Below are 7,763 nucleotides of genomic sequence, written 5' to 3' on the forward strand. Positions count from 1 at the left end.
GCTGCTACAACAGGAAACCCGTTTAGGGAAGTAGCCGGAGTGGTATATGGCTGTGGGGTAAGGCTGGAGGAAGGGAAAAAGGGCTAAAGGGGCAGGGCCTCAGGCGCTGGCTGAGGGGATGGACTCTACCCTGAGGTGAGAGTCAACAGTGGACTTTTTAAACATATCTTTTATTGTTATTTTTACCGTTAGAGATGTCTGTGCACGTTTTTTTTTTTTTTAATTTTTTTATTAGTTGGAGGCTAATTACTTCACAACATTTCAGTGGGTTTTGTCATACATTGATATGAATCAGCCATAGATTTACACGTATTCCCCATCCCGATCCCCCCTCCCACCTCCCTCTCCACCCGATTCCTCTGGGTCTTCCCAGTGCACCAGGCCGGAGCACTTGTCTCATGCATCCCACCTGGGCTGGTGATCTGTTTCACCATAGATAGTATACATGCTGTTCTTTTGAAACATCCCACCCTCACCTTCTCCCACAGAGTTCAAAAGTCTGTTCTGTATTTCTGTGTCTCTTTTTCTGTTTTGCATATAGGGTTATCGTTACCATCTTTCTAAATTCCATATATATGTGTTAGTATGCTGTAATGTTCTTTATCTTTCTGGCTTACTTCACTCTGTATAAGGGGCTCCAGTTTCATCCATCTCATTAGGACTGGTTCAAATGAATTCTTTTTGACGGCTGAGTAAAATTCCATGGTGTATATGTACCACAGCTTCCTTATCCATTCATCTGCTGATGGGCATCTAGGTTGCTTCCATGTCCTGGCTATTATAAACAGTGCTGCGATGAACATTGGGGTGCACGTGTCTCTTTCAGATCTGGTTTCCTCAGTGTGTATGCCCAGAAGTGGTATTGCTGGGTCATATGGCAGTTCTATTTCCAGTTTTTTAAGGAATCTCCACACTGTTTTCCATAGTGGCTGTACTAGTTTGCATTCCCACCAACAGTGTAAGAGCGTTCCCTTTTCTCCACAGCCTCTCCAGCATTTATTGCTTGTAGACTTTTGGATAGCAGCCATCCTGACTGGTGTGTAATGGTACCTCATTGTGGTTTTGATTTGCATTTCTCTAATAAATTTTATTTATTTATTTTAATTGCAGGATAACTACTTTACAATACTGTGGTGGGTTTTGCCATACATCGAAATGAATCAACCATGGGTGCCCTCGAACCCCCCCTCCTGAATGCCCCCCACCCCCGCCACCTCCCTCCCCTCCCCACCCCTCTGGGTTGTCCCAGAGTGCTGGCTCTGAGTGCCCGCTTCATGTATCAAACTTGCACTGGTCATCTATTTTACACATGGTAATATACATGTTTCAATGCTATTTTCTTATATCGTCCCACCCTCGGCTTCTCCCACATCGTCCAAAAGTCTGTTCTTTACATCTGTGTCTCTTTCACTGCCTTGCATATAGGACCATCATTGCCGTCTTTCTAAATTCCATATATTTAAATAAGTATAAAGACAATAAAAGTCACTGCTACCGTTTAAGATGTAATAAAAATATTTCTCATTCTCTGTCTTCTCTGTGGATGTAGTGTATGTGTATATGTATTTTTATCTTTATTAGGGAATAATTGACAAATATAATTATACTGAAAGTGTACAATGTGCTGATTTGCTATCCATATACATTCTACATGTGTGATTACTAAGATAAAGATTATTCACACACCCATCATCTCACATAGTTAACATCCTTACTCTTTGTGTGTGTGCGTGTGTGTGTATGTGTATGTGTGTCTGCATGTCAGAATGCCTGAGATCTACTCTTAGCAACTTTCAAATATAGTCACCATGCTGTACCGTAGGTCCTGTGTATGTGTTTATGTGCTAAGTTGCTTCAGTCCTGTCTGACTCTTTGCGACCCCATGGACTGTAGCCAACCAAGCTCCACTGTCCATGGGATTCTCCAGGCAAGAATACTGGGGTGGGTTACCATGCCCTCCTTCAGGGGATCTTCCTGACCCAGGGATCAAATCTACATCTCTTGCGTCTCCTGCATTGGCAGGCGGTTTCTTAACCACTGGCACTACCTGGGAAGAGTCTGTATGTATATTTATGTATAGTTTTAATTTTTAAAACATTAGAATGCATGTTGTTTGATAAACGTTAACATTCCTTGACAAAAAAACATGAGTATCCTGATGTGTTTTCACACTGTCCTCCAGAAGGTTCTACCAGTTCGTGTTCACATCAGTGCTATGTGAGGTCTCCAGTTTCATCATGGCCTTGTTAACAGTTGGCATGCTTTCTTTTTAATCATTGCCAATTAAACAAACAATTTTTTATTAACAGTGAAACGGAAGTTACTTTTTAATATGCATATTGGCCATTTGTAGGGTTCAGCTATGCCTAGGTATCTATGTGTCTGAGCAACATGGAGAGGGAGATTATCTTATACCTTTATTTGGGACTTGTTCCACTGGCCCTTGGATCTCCAGAAATTCCAGTTAGCTACCTGCTAGCTCTTTATTTGTTGCCTCTTTGTCTTTCATTTTGTCACTTCTGTTATCGTCCTCTACACGTTGAGACAGCTTCTCATGTTTGTTCTTCATTTCACTGGTGTGAAAAGCTTTATAATAAATGCTTAACAGCTTTATTGAGATATGATTTCTATGCCACACAATTCATCCATCTAAAGTGTAAAATTCAGTGATTTTTTTTTTACTATATTCATAGAGTTGTGCAAACATCACCACAATTTTAGAACATTTTCATTAGTTCAGTTCAGTCGCTTAGTCATGTCCGACTCTTTGCGACCCCATGAATTGCAGCACGCCAGGCCTCCCCGGCATGTCCATCACAAACTCCCGGAGTCTACTCAAACTCATGTCCATCGAGTCGATGATGCCATCCAGCCATCTCATCCTCTGTCGTCCCCTTCTCCTGCCCCCAATCCCTCCCAGCATCAGGGTCTTTTCCAATGAGTCAACTCTTCGCATGAGGTGGCCAAAGTATTGGAGTTTCAGCTTCAGCATCAGTCCTTCCAATGAACACCCAGGACTGATCTCCTTCAGGATGGACTGGTTGGATCTCCTTGCAGTCCAAGCAACTCTCAAGAGTCTTCTCCAACACCACAGTTCAAAAGCATCCATTTTTCGGTGCTCAGCTTTCTTCACAGTCCAACTCTCACCTCCATACATGACCACTGGAAAAACCATAGCCTTGACCAGACGGACCTTTGTTGGCAAAGTAATGTCTCTGCTTTTTAATATGCTATCTAGGTTGGTGATAACTTTCCTTCCAAGGAGTAAGTGTCTTTTAATTTCATGGCTGCAGTCACCATCTGAAGTGATTTTGGAGCCCCCAAAAATAAAGTCTGACACTGTTTCCACTGTCTCCCCATCTATTTCCCATGAAGTGATGGGACCAGATACCATGATCTTAGTTTTCTGAATGTTGAGCTTTAAGCCAACTTTTTCACTCTCCTCTTTCACTTTCATTAAGAGGCTTTTTAGTTTCTCTTCACTTTCTGCCATAAGGGTGGTGTCATCTGCATATCTGAGGTTATTGATATTTCTCCTGGCAATCTTAATTCCAGCTTGTGCTTCTTCCAGCCCAGCGTTTCTCGTGATGTACTCTGCATCGAAGTTAAATAAGCAGGGTGACAATATACAGCCTTGACGTACTCCTTTTCCTCCTATTTGGAACCAGTCTGTTGTTCCATGTCCAGTTCTAACTGTTGCTTCCTGACCTGCATACAGGTTTCTCAAGAGGCAGGTCAGGTGGTCTGGTATTCCCATCTCCTTCAGAATTTTCCATAGTTTATTGTGATCCACACAGTCGAAGGCTTTGGCATAGTCAATAAAGCAGAAATAGATGTTTTTCTGGAACTCTCTTGCTTTTTCGATGATCCAGGATGTTGGCAATTTGATCTCTGGTTCCTCTGCCTTTTCTAAAACCAGCTTGAACATCTGGAAGTTCACGGTTCACATATTGCTGAAGCCTGGCTTGGAGAATTTTGAGCATTACTTTTTCATTACCACCCCCCCCAAAAAAAACCCATGCCCTTTAGCAGACCCTCTCCAGTCCCCCATCCAACGTCAGGCAACCACTAGTCTACTTTCTCAATCTATATATGTGCCTATTCTGGACTTTTCATATAAATGGAGTCATATAATATGTGGTTTTTTTAAAATAATACTCACTTTCACTTGGCATAATGTTTTGAAGGTTCATTAATGTTGTGGCATATATCAGAATTTTATTTCTTTTTATGACCCAAGAATATTCCATTATATGGACACATTCTGTTTATCTGATCATCAGGTGATAGAAATTTGAATTATTTTTACTTTGGAGATATTATGATAATATTGCTGTGAACATTCAGGTGCAAATTTTCATGTATATATGCTTTTGTTTCTCCTGAGTATATTCAGAGCAGTGGGTATTTCTGGATCATATGGTGACTCACATTTAAACTTTTGAGGAACTGCCAGAATGTTTTCCAAAGTGGCTGCCTCATTTTATGTCCCCACTAGCCATGTCGGAGGGTTCCATTTTTTCCATGTTCTCCCTAACACTTGTTATCATCTATTTGAGCCATTCTAGTAGGTAGAGAATGGTATTTCATTATAGTTTTGATTTGCATTTTCCTGAAGGCAGTAACGTTTCCATGTGTTTATTGTCTGTTTCTGTTTTTTACAGCTTAAATTCTGCTGCTTGAAACATCCAAAGAGGTAGCTACAAGGAGTATACATTTCTACAAAACCACGTTCAGTTAAAACGTGACTTCCAGTTTTGACTGCTTCCAATTTCTACTACATTGTTTTGGTTCCTTTAAGCCTTTCTTTAAGGAGAAGCTGACACATGTCATGCTGAATTTCATTCCAAAATTCTGGCAGTCTTTTTCCTATGTACTTCCGAAATACCACTTTCCCCTACCTGCTGCCTGATGAATGTTTAAGTGATGTTGGGTCTGAAACCATAGTCCCATCTTACCAGTAGTGATCAGGTCTGCTAGAGAGAATCCTTTGCCCCCTGCATTCTCCCTCTCTTTCCCCATCACATGCTTCAGGTTGTGTTTGTCATCATCATTCTCATCATCACTGCTATTGTAGCTGGTATTTTCTGCAGGGATTTGCAGCAGTGCCTGGAGAGAGTAAGGGAGGATGATACAGTGGTCACCTCACTGATGAGCATCAGAGAGATGTACGACAGGGAAGGCAGTTCAGCTTTCCGGATTCTCTGCAGTGTGTGTCTCTGAGTGAAGAACAGGCTCCAGGAGAAACACCTGAGTGTCCACCTTTGTCAGAAAGTCTCTGCCTATGAGACAGAGTCAGGGAGGTTTCTCTGAGCCCAGATTCTTAGCTTCTTGTGCAATTTCCTGGTGGCTCAGATCATAAACAATCTGCATGCAATGCAGGATATCTGGGTTCAATCCCTGGGTCAGGAAGATCCCCTGGAGAAGGAAATGGCAATCCGCTCCAGTGTTCTTGCCTGGAGAATTCCCTGGACAGGGGAGCCTGGCGGGCTACAGTCCATGGGATCACAAAGAGTCAGACACAGCTGAGTGACTAACGTGCACGCACACACACACACACACACACACACTCACACACACACACTGATGATCAATAAGATTCTCCTTAGGAGGAACAGAGAGAAACTTAGTTGCTAGTGCTGGCCCAGTGATTTTCCTTAATAGCATTGCTTGTATATTTTGGGAGGTGGGATATAAACAAAGATAAATCTTGAGCATCTTGGTGTTGGAAGTGAAACAAAAGAGGCTTTCCATTTCACTAACAACAAAATCTTGGAGTCTAATAGGAGGTCAAGGATTGGATTGCCATCCCACCTGTTTCCCACAGTCCTTAAAGAGATGCTTGGTAAAAAATAATAATAATAATAATAAGGCACTGTCCATGGTGGCAGATCTCTGAATCTAATGTCTTTATTTCTCAGTAGTGAGTGTGGGGTGGGGCTGGGGTGGAGAAAGGGAGCAATGGGAGGCACCTGCCCTAAGCAGACAATAGATGTCATTGTCTGTGGAGAATTTAAAATGTATAACAAGATTAAAAGCCATCCGCTTTTTTTTGTTATCACTACACATGATAATTCTAAATAATATCTGTGCTAAAACATACCTCCCCTTAGTTGGACCACTTCCAACCCCCACTTTGGTAGGCCCCCACAACCCCTGCTGATTTTGATCCCACCTCACCCATGTGAGAATTCTCTCCTTTCTGTGGACCCCACCCGGGGCTCGTGAATTTTGATTGCCCGCCTGCCAATATTAACACCATCCCCAGTCCTTCCCGATCCTTCCCACTCCAGCTGCCTGAGGATTTGAACCTGTATGCCAGCCCCTACCCCACATTCCCAGTCATCGTCTGTAACAACCCACCTCATCTCGTCAGCTGTTCAGTGAGCATGGAATTTGAATCAGATGGTTCGGCTTAGAAAACCACTCAGCAGAAGCTCAACAGGGGCTACCGGTCACATAGGTCGGGAGTGCCGAGACTCTTCTGCTCCAGAGAGGCGGGGCTAGGTGCCATTTGTCATCACACTTGTAGTGATGTTTTCCTTAGGCTAGATTTAAGAAGAAGAGTATGATACTTTGCCCTCATGTCTGAGAATGCTCAGTTCAGTTCAGTCGCTCATTCATGTCTAACTCTTTGCGACCCCATGGACTGCAGCATGCCAGGCCTCCCTGTCCATCACCAACTCCCGGAGTTTACTCAGACTCATTCCAGAATGTCTCATTCTAAAGTGGGGAGAATAAAAGTAGTCTGTGAAGGCCAAGACATTTGGGAGAAAACATTTCTTTGTGGACATGAGTGAGCTAGTCTCACACGCTTATATTCCTTACCTGGCTCTTATTGGCGCTCGAATGTCTGCCCCATATTGAGGGTGCACTCGACCAGCAACCGTCCTTTAAGTTACTACTCAAGTGAAGTGAAAGTCACTCAGCTGTGTCTGACTCTTTGCGACACCACGGGCTGTAGCCCACCAGGCTCTATGTCCATGGAATTCTCCAGGCAAGAATACTTGAGTGGGTTGCCATTCCCTTCTCCAGGGGATCTTCCTGACCCAGGGATCAAACCCAGGTCTCCTGAATTGCAGACGGATTCTTTACTGTCTGAGCCGCCAGGGAAGCCCTTGCAGGATTAAAGGCTGCACCTTCAGGGATACAACTGATTCCATAGAAGGTGTTAGAGTGTGGCATTTAGAGACACCAAGAGAAATATTGTGTTTCATATGCATTGTAATAGTCTGTACCTTTAAGACAGTGAAATTTAAAAAGCACAAGTTCAATGTCTTATTCTTTTTCCCTTGGCTATATGAGTAAAATAGATTAAAAAAAATCCAGCCTGGCAGAGGAAGAGACTCTGCCCACTGAACACTCTGTTTGGGTCAAGGGATGGCAGACAAGCATCTCTGCTGGGATCCTTGTTCCTCCAGGCCTGAACCATGAGGTGAACCTGCCCTCCTTGATACTGATCTCATCTCTGCCAAGTCTCTAGTGTTTGTTTTGATGGTTGCTCCTTGTTTGTCTATTAACCTTCATTGATTCCAACTATCCCATAAACATATATATATATATATGGATATAGATATAGAGACAGAAATAGAGATATATAATGCTGTTGAATTTTACCTAGAGGAAGGTTGTTCCATGGATCATAGGATTAGGAAGACAAATGTCCATTTAACTAGGAAATTTGTCACCCAAGGATTACACAGAATCTTAAGTTTTTGAATGGGAGCACACAGAGCAAATGTTATGTGAGGAAAATTTCCCCC

Source organism: Cervus elaphus, chromosome 11, assembly GCF_910594005.1.
Source record: "Cervus elaphus chromosome 11, mCerEla1.1, whole genome shotgun sequence".
Lineage (NCBI taxonomy): Eukaryota > Metazoa > Chordata > Mammalia > Artiodactyla > Cervidae > Cervus > Cervus elaphus.